The sequence below is a fragment of the Gracilinanus agilis genome, chromosome 6, assembly GCF_016433145.1.
Source record: "Gracilinanus agilis isolate LMUSP501 chromosome 6, AgileGrace, whole genome shotgun sequence".
NCBI lineage: Eukaryota > Metazoa > Chordata > Mammalia > Didelphimorphia > Didelphidae > Gracilinanus > Gracilinanus agilis.
Window position 1 is genome coordinate 37,675,039 of NC_058135.1, and position 20,690 is coordinate 37,695,728.

The following is a 20,690-nucleotide window of genomic DNA, read 5'->3' on the forward strand; positions in this document are numbered from 1 at the left end:
TTTTTAACCCTATTCAATTTTCTTCAGATATCTGAATTTTCTAAATTTTCTAAAATTTCATTCACTTTCCTTAGGTTTTGGTTAAATTTATCTAGTTCTGATAGAGGAATGTTGAGGTCCCCTTCTAGTATAGTTTTACTATCTGTTTTCTCCTTGAGCTTTTGTAGTATATCCTTTAAAAATCTAGATGCTGTGCTATTTGGTGCATATATGTTAAGTACTGAGATTTCTTCATTGTCTAACCAATTTTTATCAAGATGTAATTACCTTCTTTATCTTTTTTTAATCAGATCTATCTTTGCTTTGGTTTTGTCTGAGATCAAGATTGCTACTCCCTGCTTTTTTTGTCTCAGTTGAAGCCAAATAGATTCTGCTGGAGCTTCTTACCTTTACTCTTATTATGCTGTGTTTCTTTTAAACAACATATGGTTGTATTCTCATTTTGAATCCACTCTACAATCCACTTTGGCTTTAAAGGTGAGTTCATCCCATTTACATTAACATTTATTATTACCATCTGTGTATTACCCTCCACCTTGATTTCTTCATTTAATCCTTCCTTTTCTCCTTTCACTATTTCCTTCCACACCAGTATTTTGCTTTTAGACATGCTTTCTATTCCTCCTCACTTACATTATTCCCCTTCCCACCACAACTCTTCTTATTTTTCTTCTTCTTCTCTATATGGTCTTTAATTACCCCCTCAACTTCTCCCTCCTTTATATTACTTCCCTCCCCATCATCCTCTTTTTTATTTCCTTATACTTCTCTTTAGGGTAAAATAGGATTCTATACTCCAATGAATGTGTCTGTTCTTCCCTCCCTGTGTCAATTCCAATGAGAGTAATTTTAAGTATTATCCGACACAACCTTCATCCTCCACTCTACTGTAACTTCGATTATCTTTATGTGTTGTAATTGACCCCATTTCTTTTATTGCAATCCTCTTTTTCACCCCTATTTTTTACATATATATATATTATTATTATTATTTTTTGAATTGAAATATTTTATTTAATTAATTTATTTAGAATATTTTTCCATGGTTACATTATTCATGTTCTTTACCTCTCCTCATTACTCACCCCTCCTAGAGCCAATGAACAGTTCCACTGGGTTTTATATTATTAATATTTGCAAGAGAATGAAAATTTAAATCAACATGCCCAATACTATCCCCATAGAACCAAGTGATTGATCATATGTTTTTCTTCTGGATTTCTACTCCCACAGTTCTTTCTCTGGATGTTGATAGTGTTCTTTCTCATAAGTCCCTCAGAATTGTCCTGAATTATTGTATTACTACTAGTAGAGAAGATCATTACATTCGACTGTGCCACTAATTGTATCAGTCTTTGTATACAACATTTTCCTGCTTCTACTCCTTTCACTCTACATCAATTCCTGGAGATCTTTCCAGTACACATGGAATTCCTCGATTTCATTATTCCTTTCAGCACAGTAATATTCCATCACCATCAGATATCACAATTTGTTCAGCCATTCCCCAATTGATGGGTACCCCCTCATTTTCCAATTTTTTTGCCACCAAAAATAGTGCAGCTAGAAATATTTTTTACACATATTTTCCCCATTGTCTCTTTGAGGTACAAATGCAGCAGTGGTATGGCTGGATGAAAGGGCAGGCAGACTTAAAGCCCTTTGGGCATAATTCTAAATTGCCTTCCAGAATGGTTGGATCAATTCACAACTCCATCAGCAATGCATTAGTGTCCCAAATATGCCACATCCCCTCCAAAATTTTTCACTTTCCTTTGCTGCCATATTAGACAGTCTGCTAGTATAAGGTGATACGTAACTGTTGTTTTTATTTGCATTTCTCTAATTAGGAGGGATTTAGAACATTTCTTCATGTGCTTATTGATAGTTTTGATTTCTTCAAAACTGTCTTTACATGTCTTTGACCATTTGTCAATTGGTAAATGGCTTCATTTTTTCTGAATTTGACTGAGTTCCTTATATATTTGGGGAAATAAACCTTTGTCAAAGAGTTTCATCATAAAAATGTTCTCCCAGTTACTTGCTTTCCTTTTAATTTTGGTTACATTGGTTTCATTTGTAAAAGACCTTTCTAATTTGATATAATCAAAGTCATTCATTTTATATTTTGTAATGTTCTCTATCTCTTCCTTGGTCTTAAATTTCTTCCTTTCCCAAAGATCTGACAGGTATACTATTCTATTTTAACCTAATTTATTTATGATTTCACTTTTTATATTAAAATCATTTACTCATTTTGAATTTATCTTGGTATAGGATATAAAATGTTGACCTAAATCTCATCTCTCCCATAGTTTTCCAATTTTCCCTGCAGTTTTGTCAAATGGTGAATTCTTCTCCCAAAAGCTGGGATCATTAGGTTCATCACATACTATCTTGCCGAGAACATTTAACCCTAATTTATTCCATTGATCCTCCTTTCTGTCTCTTCAACAGTACCATATTATTTTGATGACTATTGCTTTATACTACAGTTTAAGATAGAGTACTGTAGGCCCCTATCCTTCACACTTTTTCATTAGTTCACTTGATATTCTTGATCTTTTGTTCTTTCAAATGAACTTTATTATACTTGTTTTAATTCAATAAAAAAGTTTCTTGGTAGTTTGATAGATAATGGCACTGAATAAGTAAATTAATTTAGGCAAGATTGTCATTTTTATCATATTAGCTTTTCCTAACCAGGAGTAATTAATGTTTTTCCAATTATTTAGAACCAGTTTTAATTTTAATTGTTTAATTTTAATTGTTTAATTTTAATGTTTCTTTAAATAGACCATCATATCATCTGCAAAAAGTAATATTTCAGTCTCTTCATTGTTTATTCTGATCCTTTCGATGTCTTTTTCTTCTCTAATTGCTACTGCTAGTAGCATTATTATTATTATATTAAATAATAGCGGAGATAATGGGCATCCTTGTTTCACTCCTGATCTTATTGGGAAGACTTCTAACTTTTCCCCATTGTAGATACATGGTGATGGTTTTAAATTAATACTGTTTATCAATTTGAGGCAAAGCCTTTTCCTTGATGCCTCTGGCATCCAGTGATTCCAGTGTTATTTAGTTTTGCATCTCACTGCCAGATTCTAGAGCTTTTAAGGTGGGCCACCTCCTAGAACTCAGAAGTTGCCCAGGTCCTGACTGCATCTGGCACAGTAGATGGGCAGGTGGTGATCAGCCTGCAAATTTCCTTGTCCAGTTTTGCCCCTTTATAATGTGGAAATCTCCTCTTACTGACTACCTTTCACACTATGTCCAGTGGGAAAGCCCTTTTGTTCATCCTGATTTGACTTCTGTCCTTTTAAGATGCTTTTTAAAAAGTAGTTTGGAAGAATATATAGAACAGCTTTAGGATTTCCCTGTTACTATGCCACCATTTTGGTTCCACCTATCATGATTTCTGTTAGTTTTGCTTTTGTTATGGTCAATTTTGCTAATAGTTTTCCAAATATTAAACTAGCCATGCATTCCTGACATAAATATCACCACGTCATAGTGATTAATCTTTGTGATATATTGTTTTAGTCTCCTTGCTATTATTTATTTTAAATTTTCACATCTATTTTCATTAATGAAATTGGCCTACACTTTTCTTTCTCTGTGTTCTTTATGGTTTAGGCAACAGTATTGCATTAATATCAGGAAATGATTCAGATAGATTTCCTTCTTTACTAATTTTCGCAAATAATTTATATAGTTTTGGGATTAGTTGTTCTTTAAATATTTGTTAGAATTAACTTTGGGTGATATTTTTATGTTCCTTGATGTTTTATTTTAAACATTAATAATCATAAATGAATTTGTGTAAAGTTTAGTTTTCTTTCTCTGTTTTTGTTCTTTCTGATTTAAGTAATAACACAATATTTGGACCACAAAAGGAATTAGTAGGATGCTTTCTTTTCTTATTTACCCAAATAGTTTATACAATAATGGAATTAATTGTTTCATAATTGCTTTGTAAATTTCACTTGTGAATCCATCTGGGCCTGGAGATATTTTCTAAAGAATCTTACTGATGACTTGTTCAATTTCTTTTTCCAAGATAGAATAACTTAAGTATTCTGCTTGCTCTTTTGTTAATTGGAAAATTTATATATTCTAAATATTTATCCATTTCACTTAAAATTGTCAGATTTATTTGCATATAATTGGGGGAAATAGCTCTTAATTGTTGTTTTAATTTTACTTGAATAGTTATGAATGCCCCCTTTTTGTTTTTGATATTAGTTATTAGTAATTATTTTCCTTTCTTTAAAACAATCAAATTAACAGTACTATTCTATTGTTTTGCCTCACCATGATCCCTTACTATTCACAATTTTTATTACATTATGATCTGAAAGTTTTACATTAATTATTTCTGCTTTTCTGTATTTGTTTACAATGCTTTTATGCCCTAATACATGGTCGACCTTTGTATTTGTATCATGTGCTACTGAAAAGAAGCAGCTATATTCCTTTTTATCCCTGTTCAGTTTTCTCCAGATGTCTATTAACTCTAATTTTTCTAACATTTTATTCACTTCCTTTACTTCTTTCTTATTTATTTTTTAGTTCAATTTGTCTAGTTCTTATAGGGGAAGGTTGAAGTCCCCCACTAATATGGTTTTACTATCTATTTCCTCTTTAAGCTTCTTTAGTTTCTCCTTTATAAATCTGGGTGCTATACCATTTGGTGAATAAATGTTTAGTGCTGATATTACTTTATTGTTTATAGTACTTTTTAGGAAGATGTAATTTCCTTCCTTCTCTCCTTTAATCCAATACATTTTTACTTTAGCTTTCTCTGACATTATAATTCCTACTCCTGCTATTTTTACTTTAGATGTTGCATAATAAATTCTGCTCCAGCCTTTTATCTTTAATCTGTTTGTATCACCTTTTCTCAAATGTGTTTCTTTTTTTAAAACATTTATTAATATTTATTTTTTAGAAAAGTTAACTTGATTACATAATTCATGCTCTTTCCCCTTCACCCCCATAGTATTATTCCAGTTGAACTTTATTAGAGTTTTTCCTAATTCAGTAAAAAAGTTTTTTGGAAGTTTGATAGGTATGGCGTTAAATAGTTAAATTAATTTGGGTAGAATGGTCATTTTTATTATGTTAGCTCATCCTACCAATGAGCAATGAATATTTTAATTGTTTAGATCTAGTTTTAATTGTTTGGAAAGTGTTTTGTGGTTATGTTCATATAATTCCTGTGTTTGTTTTGGTAGATAGATTCCTAAGTATTTTATATTGTCTAGGGTAATTTTAAATGGTGTTTCTCTTTCTACCTCTTGCTGCTCTGATGTGTTGGAAATATATAGAAATGCTGATGATTTATGGGCAATTTTTTTGTATCCTGCAACTTTGCTAAAGTTGTAGATTATTTCTACAAGCTTCTTAGTTGATTCTCTAGGATTTTTTAAGTAGACCGTCATATCATTTACAAACAATGATAGCTTAGTCTCCGCATTGCCTATTTTGATACCTTCAATTTCTTTTTCTTCTCTAATTGCTACTGCTAGTGTTTCTAGTACAATGTTAAATAATAGAGGAGATAATGAGCATCCTTGTTTCACTCCTGATCTTATTGGAATTTATCCCCATTGCATATGATACTTGTTGATGGTTTTAGGTATATATTGTTTATTATTTTTAGGAAAGGTCCTTCTATTCCTATACTTTCCAGGGTTTTCAATAGGAATGGGTCCTGTATTTTGTCAAAGGCTTTTTCAGCATCTATTGAGATAATCATGTGATTTCTCTTCGTTAGATTGTTGATGTAGTCAATTATGTGGATGGTTTTCCTAATGTAGAACTATCTTTGCATTCCTGGTATAAATCCCACCTGATCATGGTGGATGATCCTCTTGATCACTTGCTGGAGTCTCTTTGCTAATATTCTATTTAATATTTTTGCATGTATCTTCATTAGGGAGATTGGTCTATAGTTTTCTTTCTCTGTTTTTGATCTACCTGGCTTTGGAATCAGTACCATATTTATGTCATAAAAGGAATTTGGTAGGACTCCTTCTTTGCTTATTATATCAAATAATTTGCATAGTATTGAGGTTATTTGCTCTTTGAATATCTGATAGTATTCACTTCTGAATCCATTAGGCCCTGGTGATTTTTTCATAGGGAGTTCTTTGATGGATTGTTCAATTTCTTTTTCTGATATGGGATTATTTAGGTGTTCTATTTCTTCTGCTGTTAATCTAAACAATTTGTATTTTTATAAATATTCTTCCATATCTCCTGGAATGCTATATTTATTGTTATATGTTTGGGCAAAATAGTTTTTAATGATTGCCTTACTTTCCCCTTCATTAGAGGAGAGGTCTCCATTTTCTTCTTTGATACTGTCAATTTGGTTTTCTTCTTTCCTTTTTTATTAGATTGACCAGTACTTTTTCTATTTTCTTTGTTTTTTCAAAATACCAGCTTCTAGTCTTATTTATTAATTCAATAACTCTTTTACTTTTGATTTTATTAATTTCTCCCTTGATTTTTAGTATTTCTAATTTAGTTTTCATCTGGGGATTTTTAATTTGTTTGCTTTCTAATTTTTTAAGTTGTATGCCCAATTCATTAATCTCTGCCCTCCCTAATTTGTTAATATATGCACTCAAGGATATAAATTTCCCCCTGAGTACTGCCTTGGCTGCATCCCACAGAGTTTGGTAACATGTCTCATCATTGTCATTCTTTTCAATGAAATTGTTGAATGTTTCTATGATTTCTTCTTTGACTAGCGGGTTTTGGAGAATCATATTATTTAATTTCCAATTAGTTTTTGATTTACCTGTCCAGGTGTCCTTACTAATTATTATTTTTATTGCATTATGGTCTGAGAATATTACATTTATTATTTCTGCTCTTTTGGATTTGTTTGCAATGATTCTATGCCCTATTACATGGTCAATCTTTGTGAAGGTACCATGTGCAGCTGAAAAGAAAGTGTATTCCTTTTTGTTCCCATTCATTTTTCTCTACATATCTATTAAATCTAATTTTTCTAGGACTTCATTCACCTCTCTTACCTCTTTCTTATTTATTTCTTGGTTTGATTTACCTAGATCTGAAAGAGTGATATTTAGACCTCCCACTAGTATGGTTTTACTATCTAGTTCCTTCTTGAGATCTGCCCCTTTCTCCTTTACGAATTTGGTTGCTATGCCATTTGGTCCATACATATTTAGCAATGTTATTTCCTCATTGTTTATACTGCCTTTAATCAGGATGTAATGACCTTCCCAAACTTTTTTAATCTCATCTATTTTTACTTTGGCTTTGTCAGAAATCGTAATTGCCACTCCTGTCCTCTTTTTGTCATTTGATGCCCAAAGGATTTTGCTCAAGCCCATTACCTTACACCTCTGTATGTCTACCCGCCTCATATGTGTTTCTTGTAGACAACATATGTTAGGATTTTGGTTTCTAATCCACTCTGCTATTTGCTTCCTTTTTATGCTGGAGTTCATCCCATTCACATTCAGAGTTATAATTATAAGTTGTGTATTCGCCAACATTTTGGTATCCTCTCCTAGTTCTACCCTTTCTTCTTACACTATTTCCTTTTAAACCAGTGGTTTGCTTTATACCAGTAACCCTTGTCCCCTCCCTTGATCTACTTCCCTTTCTACCCCCTCCCTTATTATTCCCCTTTTTTAAATTTTTAAGGCCTAATGAATTCCCTACCCCTTCTTCTCCACTCCCTTTTATGCCCTCCCCACTCCCCAGCTCCCCTTGGTTTATCACTTCTGACTTTCTGAGCAGGGTTAGATAGAGTTTTCTATCCCAACGGATGAAGCTACTCTTCCCTTTCTGGGTTAATTACACTGAAAATAAGGTTTAAATATTACCTCTTAATGCTCTCTTCCTCTCCTTCTTATAATAATGTTTATCCCTTCCCCTTCCCATGCCTTCTTTGTGTGTAATATAATATCCTATTTTTCTTATTCATTCAAGTTTCTCTTGGTGTCCTCTACTATTCACCTCCCTTTTTCCCACCCCCATATCATCTTAGACCATTTAGTATTCCAAACTCTCCCTATGAATACTATAATAGTGAATAGAGTTCCTTACAGAGAATTATATGTAACATTTCTCCTCATAGGAATACCAATAATTAGATCATATTGGAGCCCTTAAAGAGGAAATTTAAAAATACTAGTTTTCTTTCTTTCCCCTCTCTCTGTTCCTTATTTACCTTTTCATGTTTCTCTTGATTTTTGTGGTTGGATATCAAACTTTCTATTTAGTTCTGGTCTTTTCTGTGCAAATACTTGGAAATCTTCTATCCCGTTGAATGCCCAAATTTTCCCCTGGAAGTATATGGTTAGTTTTGATGGGTAGGTGATCCTCGGTTGTAGACCCAGTTCTCTTGCCTTTTTGAATATCATATTTCAAGCCTTGCAGTCTTTTAGTGTGGAGGCTGCCAGATCCTGTGTGATCCTGATTGGTGCTCCTTGATATTTGAATTGTCTTTTTCTGGCTTCTTGTAAAATATTTTTCTTTTACTTGGAAGCTCTTGAATTTGGCTATTATTGTCCTGGGTGTTGTCTTTTCTGTGTCTAGTGTAGAGGGTGATCTATGAATCCTTTCAATGTCTATATTGCCCTCTTGTAGAACTTCAGGGCAATTTTGCTGAAAAATTTCTTTTAGTATGGATTCCAAATTTCTATTAATTTCTGCTTTTTTAGGAAGACCAATGATTCTCAGATTGTCTCTTCTAGACCTGTTTCCTTGGTCTGTCACTTTCTCATTGAGATATTTCATTTTCCTTCTATTTTTTCAGTCTTTTGATTTTCTTTTATTTGTTCTTGCTGTCTTGAGAGATCATTAGCTTCTAATTGCTCAATTTTAGCCTTTAGGGACTGGTTTTCCTTTTCAATCTGATCGTTTCTGGTGTTCAATTTGCTTATCAATTCATTTGATTTCTGAGCCTCACTTTCCAGTTGCAAAATTCTGCCTTTTAAACTATTATTTTCTTGCCAGATTTTGCTTTCCAATTTGCTTACCATTTCGTTTGATTTTGGGGCATCTTTCTCCAATTGGGAGTTTCTGTCTTCTAACCTTTTAATTTCCTTTTGAGCTATTTCCCACTTCTCTCGCCAAATCTCTTCCATCTTTCTCATCATCTCAGATTTGAACTCTTCAATAACTTGTGGCCAGTTTTCATTATTTTGGGAAGGTTTGGATAGGATTACTTGTTTGTTCTCCTCTGCTGTTTGCTCTTTTGTCTGGATTTTATCTCTGTAAAAGTTGTTGAGTGTTACAGAATTCTTCTTGATGATCTTTCTTTTTTGGAGTTCTTGTCTCTGGCTTGCCATTGTTAGCTCTGTGCCCTCTCAGGTTTATTCTCACACTCATGATCTCTCTGTGCTCTTTAGACTCCTGAGGTCTCAGGTCTAGTTGTTCTCAGGGTCAAGCCTCCTAGTGGTCCCCTTGCTTTTTCCTCTGGCCGAGGCTCCTTTAACAGTCTCAGGGTGCTGCTTCCACAGTTGTGAACCCCTTCTGCACTGGGTCCCCACTCAAGGTCCTCCCCTGCGCTCAAGATCCTAGTCCTCACCAGCTCTCAGGATCCGTATCTGGGCTTTCCTCCTCGCCCACACTCGTGCCTGCACTCAGGGTCTACATTCAAAGTCCAAGCGAGTTCTTTAGCCTCTTGGAGTCTTAAGTCTTGCTGCTCTCAGGAGCAGGCCCTAGTGACCCCAGGTAGCTGCCAATGACTTAATGAGTTCCCCAAAGTTGCTCTAACTCTTGTTTGCTGGCTTTGGCACTGTAGGTAGTGTGGGGTGAAGGAGGGGGTTGCTTAGTTCGCGTTTTAATGAGAGCTGTTTCATCCCTTTATAGCATAGAAATGCCCTGATTCCACGGACCTCCAATGCTGCTTCCAGTTTTGGGGTCCCTTTGTTCCTCTAGATTTGTTTTTATGTCTTCTTGAGGAGTCCTATATGTTTCAGGTAGGAGAGGTTAAGCAGCTGCTTTTTACTCTGCCGCCATCTTAACCAGGAAGTCCAAATGTGTTTCTTGTAAACAACATAGAGGATTCTGGTTGTCAGTTCAGTATCCATTTCCATTTTGTGGGTGATTTTCATTCCATTTACATTCAGAGTATTTATTACTGTGTATTTCCCTCCATCTTATTTTTCCCTTTTGGTCCTGCCCTATTCCCTGTCACTCCATTCCTCCTTACCAGCTATTTTTTTTCAACCCCTTCCCCATTTCATCCTCCCTCCAATTATTTCTCCCTTCCCTTGTTTTATTCCCCTTCTATTTTTCTGTAGGGTTAGATAAAAATTCTATACCCTAATGAGTAAATTTGTTTTTCCTTCTCTGAGCCAGTTATGATTAAAGTTTAAACCAGTCACCACCTTTATCCTCCCCTCTCCATAATTCATTTTTGTGCCTCTTTATTTATTCTTTATTTATTCTGTTTCTCCTCTTTTCTCACATTGCAATCCTTTTCCACCCCTTGATAAATATCATATTATATACATATAAATACACATCATATCATTATACATAATCATATATATTATATCATCATAATCATCTTACTTCCCCACCCTCTTTCTAAGTATATTCCTTCCATCTGCTCTATTACTAAAAGTAATTTTTGAGAATTATAGCTATCCCCTTTCCACATAGATAAAATTTGATCTTAATGAGTCCCTTAAATTTTTCTCCTTCTTATTTACCTTTTTAGGCTTCTCTTGGGTCTCATGTTTGGACCTCAAACTGTTTTATTACCATTTACCTTATTTCTCAGGAATGCTTGGAAATCTGTAATATTGAATGTCCATTTTTCCCCTGAAATAATATACTCTTACATGCATGAGCTGTCCCATCACTAGGAGTAAAAGCTGATGCTATTCCAGGACGACTTAACCAAGTCACCCTAACATCATTTCGACCAGGAGTGTTTTACAGACAATGTTCAGAAATCTGTGGGTCTAACCACAGCTTTATGCCTATTGTCCTAGAAATAACCTCACTCAAATACTTCGAAAAGTATTTTTTTTTGCTGTATAGATGCCTCTGGATTGTAAACCTAGGTCTTTTAACTTTCTGAATATCATATGCCATGCCTTCTAAACCTTTAATGTAGAAGCTACTAGGTCTTGTGTGATCCTGATTGTAGTTCCACAGTATTTGAGTTGTTTCTTCCTAACTGGTTGCAGTATTTTCTCCTTGGCTTGGGGGCTCTTGAATTTAGCTAATATATTCCTAGAAGTTGTCATTTGAGGAATTCTTTCTGGAGATGATCTGTGAATTCTTTTGATTTCAGTTTTATTTTCTTGTTTGAGGATATCTGTGCAGTTTTATTTGATATATTCTTGTATTATGATGTATACACACACACACACACACACACACACACACACATATATATATACACATATATATATATATATATATATATATATATATATATATATACACACATACACACACTTTCAGGTAGTCCAATAATTCTCAAATTGTCTCTCCTAGATTTGTTTTCTAGGTCAGTTGTTTTTTCAATAAGCAACTTCAAGTTTTCTTCTGTTTTTCTTTATATTCTTTTCCTATTGTTTTATTGTTTTTTTTCATTTTTCATGAACTCATTCATTTCTAGCTGCTCAATTCAATTTTTTCAGGCCTGATTTTCCCCTGTCAGTTTTGAGGTTTCCTTTTTAACTTCTTCCATTTCTCTTTCCCACTTTTCCTCTGTCTCTCTTAATTGATTTTGAAATCTTTTTTGTGTTCTTCCAGAATCTATGTCCAATTCATATTTTTCTTTCAGATTCTGTGTGTGTTTCCTTTGTTTTCACTATCCCCTTCTGTGCTTGTACCCTGCTTTTTGTCTCCATAAAAATTATTTAGAGTAAGTTGCTTTTTTTGTTGTTTGCTCATTTTTCTTATTTTTTATAAGTAGGTTCTGTTTTCTAGGAGGTTAGAATACCTTCTTAAACCTCAATCTTTCCTTAATGCTGTTCTTAGCTTATTTTCTGGTTTTCTGCTAGTTTTAGTTCTTTGGAGATGGTATAATGGCCTAAGGGTTTGGAGCTCTGAGGGTCTTCTCCCACTGCTAATTCAATGAATCCTTGAAATGCAGATAGCTTAAAGACTTGCCTCACATTTGGGCATAAGCTTTTGATCTCACTCTGAACTTGATCAGGTCAGAGGCTGATCAAATTCTAGTCCCAGACTTAGGTTCAAGTTTTTGTTCTCACCCTGTATTTGATCCAATCAGGCATACAATTGATTGTCCTGTCATGGAGCTCAGCATTGAACCCCTAGCAAAAAGATCCAGACCCATATCTTGGATCAATCAACTACCCCAAACTGGGAACTATGTCCTCACCACAGACCCAAACTGGAACTCTTGGCTTCTCTTTGAGCCCACACAGATCAGCCCACTTTAGCACAAAACTGCCCTGGGCTGAGATTCCTGACTTTGCCACCAGTTTGAAATCTCAAGGTGTGTTTGTTCGTTTGGACCTCTATTTGATTAGGCAGGGTCTCGGCATCTGAATGTTGTCTTGGGCTCAGGTTCAGAACCTGGCACAACAGATGTGGAGCTTGCTCTTGGTTTGCTCTTCACTCCTTGCTGTCTTGCTGGCTGTGCTCCCCTCTCACCCCAGTGTTCCAGATGTTCTCTGCCTACCTTTTAAGACTTTATTTTCTTGAAAGTTGTTTCTCTCTGTCTCCTTGTTGGTTCTTTCACTCCTGTATTCATTTTGTGGTGATTTTAGTATTGGTTGGAGGGGATTCTCAGGGTGACCTTGAGCTTCTCTGCTCTACTCCTCAATCTTAGCTCCATTCCCAAAAGATCCCAAGAAACAATTTTAATGTAGTCTTCATCCATCCTTGACTTGAGTTAGTGAAATGTGTGAAATAATGAGATGAGAAGATTTGAGATGAGAAATTTGAGGAATTAACTTTAGTGCCACCAAACATGTATCTGAAGATTACTAGAGATCAATCAGCATGCAGCCAGGCATCTTTTATTTTAACCCTTTCATTTTTTCCCTTTCTTTGTTCCTTCCTTTGTTTTCCTTCTTTCATCCTGGTCTCTCTCTCACTGTCTTCTTAATTTTTTGAGGACAGTTTGGTTCTATAGGCTAATGAGGGTTGACAACTTTGTTGCTAGATAAATGAGAATGGAATTAGGAGCATGAAGATTGAATAAGACCATAAGTCTGTAGGGATGATCTGCTAGATAATTTCTTCTAGTGGCATCATCATAAGGAGCTATGTGTATTTTGTTTTTATGACTTCAGTAGCAGAAGGTAACAAAATGAAATCTTATTAAAGTCACCTATGCTCAATAAACTCCATGATCAAATATAAATCCTCTCATTGGCATCCAAAACCTTTCATTGCCTTCCCCTTTCTTGCTAACTTTCTGATTTTCCTAATACATTACCCTCCTATGTATTCTTTGATCCAGTGACACTGGCCTCTCTACTGTTCCTTGAATAAGATACCCCATCTTCTATTTCCAGAAAAAGCCACAGGCTGTCCCCCATTTCATTTCCTATGGGTTTCTTTCATGTCTCAGGAAAAATTCCATCTCTTTCTAAAAAAATTCCCAATTCCTCTTAATTCTAGTATCTTCTTTATTCTGATGATTACTTATTTATCCAGTATATAACTTTTTTCTTATAGCTATTTTCATTTTGTCTCCTCCATAAAATTATGAGGTCCTCAAGGGAAGGAGTTTTCTGTTTATTTTCCTTGTATGCCTGACCTGGTACCTGGCAGGGTACCTGGTACATGGAAGGTGCTTATGAAATGTTTATTGACCATTAATGTAGTCATGATTAATAATATAGATACCAGCTAAAGTGTATAATTTTCCTCTCTGATTCCAGGTTTTACATAAATCATATGCAACATGAAAAATATATTTAGGAGCATAGATGGTTGCAGTTTTGGTGTTTTGCGAATAATAAAGATGTAAATGTATGTGATAAGTTCAATGACCTGGGCGGAGTACTTGTAAAGGAATTAAAATTGTATGCAGCTAAGGTCTAAAACAGATATTTATCTTTCCTCCAAGCCAACACACATACACACATACATGCACATGCACACACACACACACATACACACACATACACACACATACTCCAGTACTACCTGTTTCCAAAATTCCCTGGTAACTGTTATGGGTACCACCATTGTTTCTGCCACTGAAATTTAGAATCTCAGTGCCATCCTCAGGTCCTCTCTCATACTCACACTACATATACTATCTATTACCAAATCTTATTGATTATATCTTCACAAAATCTTTCAAATATATCCCTTTCATTCCTTTGTCACAATTCTCACTTTAATTCAAGGTTTCATCACTTCACACTTAGACAATTGCAATAGTTTTATCATTTGTTTCTTTACTTCAAATCTTCCCACTCCAATCTACCATTCACTCAGAAGCCAGTGCAATTTTCTTAAACTGGATTTTTGATCACATCTTCCCTTTGTCATAATCTTCATTCCAGGATCAAGTACAAAATTATATTAGACATTTAAAGCCCTTCAAAACCTGGCTCTTCCTACCGTTCGGATTTTCTTATACTTTACTTCCCTGCACACACTCTATGACCATTCATCCTTTTTTAAAATTTCCTTGAACATGACCCTGTCTCATAACTCTGACATTTACTGTCTGTCTTTCATGCCTTCCTTCTCAGATCCATCTTTCAGCTTCTCTGGCTTCTTTTAAGACAAAGCTCAAATCACACATTCTGGAAGTAGTAGGTTCCCTAAGCTAGTGCCTTCCCTATAAGATTATGCCCATCTACTCTTTATGGATCTTGTACGTTATGTACTTTTTTTGTCTGCATCTTGCCTCCTTCTTTAGGATGTGAATTCCTTAAGTCCTAGAACCCTTTCTTGCATGTATCATATCCCTAGTGTCTACCATTATCTATCATTCTCTCTCTCTCTCTCTCTCTCTCTCTCTCTCTCTCTCTCTCTCTCTCTCTCTCTCTCTTTCTCTTTCTCTCTCTTTTTCTCTTTCTCTCTCTCAATAGAACATGCTTAGTGCAAACCATATATCCTGCAGATTTTCCTAGAGAATCTCTAAGACTAGATCAAAATATGAAAAGGATATAACTGTGGCTCTGCACTGAAATGTCTGTCAATGTTAAACTTAAATTAGCAGATGTGTAATAACAGAAATATAGTCACAAGATTTACCTTTGGAAGATTTAAGAGAGAAGTAGGACTAAGGACAAGTTGGTGATTAAGCAATTAAGCAGATTAAGCATCTAGGATATCCCAGGTACTGTGTTAAATTTTGAGGGGTCAAAGTAAAAACAGAAATAGTCCAAATTCTTAAGAAGCTCACAATATAATAGAGGAAACAACATGAAAACAATCATGTACAAGTAACACACACTATTATTATTTATTATCTATTAGAGTTCTTGTGAGGATCAAATGAGATAATAATTATAAAGCACTTAGCACAGTTTCTGGCATGTGGTAAGTGCTATATAAATGTTAGCTAGTTGTATTAGTAGTAATATAAATAATTTAGAAGAACAACTGTTCACCTAAATAAGCTAGTAGTCTATGGTCAAAATAAAAATTAAATAACCAAAAATGACATTTTAAGTGTTAAAAATACAGGACTATGAGGGTGACACTTCAGCATGTTCCTTGTCCCTTTTGCTACAGCTTCCATGGTATTTTAATAACTGAAGTAAACTGCCGGGACAAACAATGCAGCTACAAATGTGTCTGGAGATTCTGCATCTGCCTTCCTTAATCAACTTCCTTTCCTGGATATGAATTGGAATAATGAGTCAATTAACGTCCTCAAATGCCAATGAGATGCAAAAGAGATTGGTAGTGGTGATGGTGGCATTGCTTTTCATGAGCTGTTCCAGCGTCTGGGTTTTAACAAGCATCACACACTGAGCTTGCAACTGATAATTTATCACATGCAAACGTGACTGGCTGGCACTTTCTCTTGCAGTCTACTCTATCCCTACTCTAGGAAAAAGCTAGAATACATATTTAAACATAGAGAGAACCTCTAGTTGCAAGCTACCACAAATAAAGCAAAGAACAAATTTTGAATTCTTTTTTTGAAATTATTTTTGTACTGATTTTTCTCATTTAATTATCATATTATGTAATATGTGTATATGTGTGTATTCACATATTCATGCATACATATGTACATATAATGGTTATATATGCAGGTGTTTGCATTCATAAATGCAGTATTTTATTCATGACATGATACAATATTATATGACATGACATGACATGCTATAGCATAACATATTAATTTAATGTGATACATATAATAATATAACATGGCACATCGTGGCATAACATAACAGAATATAATAAATAATAACGGATCCCATTTTAGAAAAGCTCACTTAGTTAACAAGAAACTTTGAAGAGTAGAAAAAGCCCTGCCCTTGGATGTAGAAGACCTTGACTCAAGTCCTAAGTACTTTATTTCCCAGTTCTATTCTGGCTAAATCACTTAACCACTCAGAGATCCAGTTTCACAACCTGTATAATAAAAAAAAATTATGCATTACTCCAAACTGGCAATTATTGTGAGGAAATTATTAACTTTAAAGTATCCTTATAAATCTTAACATTTTCTAATCCTAACCTCTATCTACTATAGTAGAGAATCATAGTCTTAAGTTTAGGATTGGAAAGGACATAGAAAGGGATCTATTTTAATCCTTTCACTTTACAAATGAGGAGACTGAGGTCCACAGAGTTAAATGGCTTTCCCAAGGTCACACAGATAATAAGTGGCAGTGCTAGGATTTGAATTCATGTCCTATAACTCCAAATTCAGCACTACAAATTTTATACTATCTACATTGTACCATATGCTGCCTTCCATAATGACACAAAGACATACTGGCTCTGCTATCATAAGTGATTGGATTCTAAGTTCTTTCAATGTATTCATAATGGAATTATAGGGGAATGCAATTAATTTCCTCATTAGAGACCCTGAATACTCTCCTGAAAGGAACACTAATACCTGAAAACCTGAATATGCTCCATGACTCAGTTTTCTCATTTTTCAAATGAAAGACTTGTTTTCCAAATTCTATGACTAAAAAAAATGACTAATAGATTTTGGGCAGAACTGTCAATTCAAATTTTTTAATAAAATTAAAAAAACTAAAATGAAAATAAATACTCATGAATCCAACTATGCTTAATTGTTTGTTTGATTTTTTGCCTCTCAGTCAACTTGCTTCCATTCTCTTATGGGACTGCAGCTTGGAGTTATGACTCTGGATCTTGGACTGCTTCTGGTAAAACTGCATATGGATCTTCTCCCTTTGGAGCTTCAGCTTGGGTGAGTGAAAAGCTGACCCTCCTTTCCTGGTTTCTGGAGCTATTAGTTCCAGAGAGGCCTCCTCTTCTTGGAGGAGGCCATGTGGGTTGAACCCTTGTTTAATTCATCACCTACTCCTCTGGTTGAGGGGTTAAAGAGCCCTGCCTGGGTTAAGCCTGGGACCAGAGCAACATTAGGATGATAGGCTAGACTTCTTACTCCACTCTATTTTACATTTCTCTACTTTCACTCTTTACACCTCTTTGTAAATAAAACTATTAAAAGTCAATTTGATGTAAGCTATAATATTTTTAAATTGGTGACCACAGAATTATATTAAAATTCTCATATATTTAGTCCAACCACAAAATTTAATTCCTTACACTTATCATGTAAAAGTGGATAACCTTGACAGCTGACTGACCAGGTGACAAAGAAAAGATGTCAGAATATAATAGTAACTTTAGTACTATTGCCATTTTTGTGCCAACAATTAGTATTTTAAAGAAAAACAAAACCCACTTCAATTCTTTGGTATTGTTTCTTCCTATGGAGTAGGGAACTTATCTTTCTGAAAAGTGTATAAATGCATGTGATAAATTTCACCAAGACAAATTGAACCATTAGTTGCTTAACAAGAATTCCTTTTTTCCTATAGAGGCAAGCAGAAGCTGACAGACAGATATAGTTTACTAAATATGCATAAAATTCAAATTATTGATATTCAGCATCATGAGGAACAATCTACAAAAAGACAACCAGTGTCCTCGTTAGTACAAGTCAATGGTGTCCTTTCAGAAAAGATTTTCGAGGTTCTGGGGCCTGAACTATTTCCAGTTCCTATTAGTAAATTTATAGTCTTGAGGAAAGAGACCCCTATGTTTGGAGATGAAGATTCCTATTCTTCAATGAGGCATTTCTTTAAGAATAAGAGTTTCCCATCCAGTAAAGGCCTTAGAATGTTTCATCCTCATTAGAAAGCATCAATAATGTAAAAGAAAAACCTGGATCTTTGATATGCAGTTAGGAGATATGTCTGTCATTATTCGTACTGACTTCATATATTTGATTATGATAAAATGTGAAAATAGGCTGACCTTTCATTCATTAAGTCTGCTCCATATCAAATAACACTCAAAAACTGCCAGTATGCTACAGCTCTATCACTCTCCTCTCCATAATAGAGGATTCTTTAATGAGTGTACAGGCACTAAGAACTGCCCCCAACTTTTCCCTCATTCCTACTCACATAATATCATAGTTAAGGAGCTTTAAAAATTCAGTTTTTAATACTGGAATTAAAGGATATTTGCTTACTGGAATACAGGGTACCCGATGACAATCTTGTTCATTTAGAGGATGAATTACAATAAAGAGAAGTGAGCCACAAGTGAAGATCTTTCTGCACACACCCTGATTTTGGTAGCATCTGCAGTAATAACTACTAGGTATGATTAGTTGTACGTGAAGAATTCTTCTGGAAGAAAAAAGCATCATTCTTATGTGTAAAATTCTAGGGAGAAAAAATAGACCAAAAGCCACCAACCATTCACCACTGTTTACATGACTGGAGACAATATCATCTCTAATATCCCAGTGAAACTTCATTTGTAGGTACATTTCCACATACAGAGTTCTTGTCAAGATCAAATGAGATATTTTTCAAGTTTTGTAAACCTCCAATGCTATAGAAATATTAGCTACAATTATTAATATTATGTTAATTTTTTGTTTGGTTAAGCACACATACAAAAGTGACCCAAGAAACTATCTTCTTAGATGACAGTAGGATAGCTGCTGGTAACAGCTAAATAAGCTCTTTGTGCACATTACTGAATAATCTATGCCCTCGAATAATTAAAATCAACAATCCCAGTTGACTCATAAAAAGTTCCTTCACTGTCCCCTTCAGAGTAGTTACAGATGTTCCTCTGCTTCCAGTCTTAAATGAGCTTAAATAAAATGCTTTTTACAACCCTCTCTGGTACATTTACATTCATAATGAATGTTAAAAAGTTCCCTTTTCCTTCAACTCCATTTTTTAAAATTGGAGACCAGGTTCTCTCCAGGATCCACAAGTCAGTGAATAACTCGACCCAAGGGCAAAACTTTTTTGCAACAATCTGAAGTTGAGCTTGATTGTAACTGCAGTCCTAAAAAAAGTAGGCCCAATTGAAATTAGGCTTTCATAGGATTCTCCACATAACAATCTAGTGAAAACTCATATAAATCTGAACTAATGTGTGATTTCATCCTAAAACATAGAAGAAAACTAATTTATAAATAGCTCTTTCAATTGAACTTTGCACAGAATGACAAGATGAGAGGAAAGAGCATATAAAAATTATCTTTCAATTACTTTAGAAAAGGAAGAGAGAGAGAGGGAGTAGGAGAAGGAGAGGGAGAGGGAATTTCAAGGATACTTGAGACACTGCAGCTATACTGTATTCCCTCTAGATCAGAGCTTAGAACGAGATTTTCCCAGCACAGTACACTGGCCAGAGATTTTTCCTGAGCTACTTAATGAAAATAGTATCAGTTAGCTGGATAATACAAATCAGTACAGAAGTAGTCCCCACCATTTCTTCCAAAATTGCACAGAAACTGGTCTTGACACAAAGTCTCAATTTAGGATATAAGCTTGGAAAATGAAAAATGGAAGAAAACACAAAATATTATGAAGCCAGAGAGCCCCAAGACATAAACCCAGAGGAAAAGAGTAATATCTACAACCAGTACTTCAAAAAAAGATCACAGATTTGCTGAAAGGTCTATCAGACATTTTGGAAAAAATTAAGAAGTAAGCTTCTGCTGCTGCTGCAACTGCTACTACTACTATTATCACTACTACTACTCCTTATTGTTATTATTAACAATGATGATGATGATAATGAAGAAGAAGAAAAGCTATAGGGGAAAGAATGGAAAGGAAGTGAGAGTGGCAGAGGAAAGAATTGAAAAGACAATAAAAATTAAAAAAATATGAGATACAAAAAATTTATTCTTGTAATTGACTCTCTGAGAATTAGTACAAAGATCTATGACTCCATGAGACAAGAAAAAATATTAGAACAGAATTGAATGACTGAAAAAATCAGAAAATGTTAGATTTTATAGTATCCTTTCAAAAATAATTAATGTAGAAAACAGATAAGAAATGAATGGACCACCTAAAAACTAACATATAAAGAAGTTTAGACACTATATTTTAAAATGAAAACTGTACAGATATACTAGATTCAGAGAACAAAGAAAAAATAGAAAGACTCCAAGACCCACAACCTAAAAGAAACTTTAAAATAAAAACTCTAAAGGCAAAAATCCAGAGCTTGCAGTTCAAAGA